Below are 1,149 nucleotides of genomic sequence, written 5' to 3' on the forward strand. Positions count from 1 at the left end.
TACTTTTCTTTCCTTTTTCGGGTCTACGTTATTTATGCGAACAATCATTTTCAAGCATGAACCTTATCAAGAGTAAATTGAGAAGTCGTCTTATTGATGAGAACCTGGAATCATGCCTAAAATTAAAAACACCAACATACAAACCTGACTTACCCAAACTTTCCAAGGAGATGCAAGGCCATTGTTCACATTAGTGTTTGTCAGTCATTGTCATGATTTAATGTTATGGATATTGTAAGGTAAATTGTAAGGAATATTATTAAGTATGATATCAAGTTTTATTCAACGTACCTATAGTTTAACTAAGACTTAAAACTTTAAAGTTTATTACGTTGATTTTAGGGAATATTGTGGAGTGAAAGAAGATGTAGTGTTGGAACCAAGATGGCGGCATAAGGTACAAACCTGTACGTGCTGCCCCCCACAACAACATTAAAACCACAACTATAAGACAAAACAGCTATCATCCAGAACCACGGGAAAGCTGACCAAGTGGAAGTTCTACTAGAAGGAAAGAAAAAAGCGCATTGAGACCGAGTAGGAGGTAGAGGCGCCAAGAACAAAGGTATTGAGGCGCGCGCACGCACACGCGTGTGTGAGGCAGCTGCACCTGAGTGCGCGGTTTGGGAAGGGGACAAGCTCTCGAACGCACTGAACTCATTTATGGTGAGACGCTGGGGTCCCAGGCTCCTATGGGGAGAAACAGGACTGTCTTACAGCGGGTTGGAAAGCGAGGGTGACTTTCTCACAGAGCTGCTCGCAAGGACCATTGTTGCTGTGGACGTGCACACAGCACTCGGGGAGTCTCGGAGTCGCTGACAACACCATTGTTGTTTGCTCCGCCCTGGGGACCCTCTGTGACCCCGCCCCACTCAATTTACATCCCCTCCCAAGCTGTGCTCGGCAGCACACAGGAGGCACCTGCGCTTTTTGCAGCCTAACAAACTGCATCTGGATCAGAGAGCTCCAAAACTTCCAAACTCCAAATGAAGAGGAGACCAAAGCTAAAATAAAACTATGTACTCAGAGGATAAGAAAAATCTTCTGAAGCCATTGTGGAAGAATTTGCTGAAACATGCCAAAGAAATAAATACATCTCTAAATCTAGAACATAGAAACCTTTTGATTTCCAGTCTTCTTATTTCAATA

This window comes from Myotis davidii, unplaced genomic scaffold, assembly GCF_000327345.1.
Source record: "Myotis davidii unplaced genomic scaffold, ASM32734v1 scaffold148, whole genome shotgun sequence".
In the NCBI taxonomy this organism is placed as follows: Eukaryota; Metazoa; Chordata; class Mammalia; order Chiroptera; family Vespertilionidae; genus Myotis; species Myotis davidii.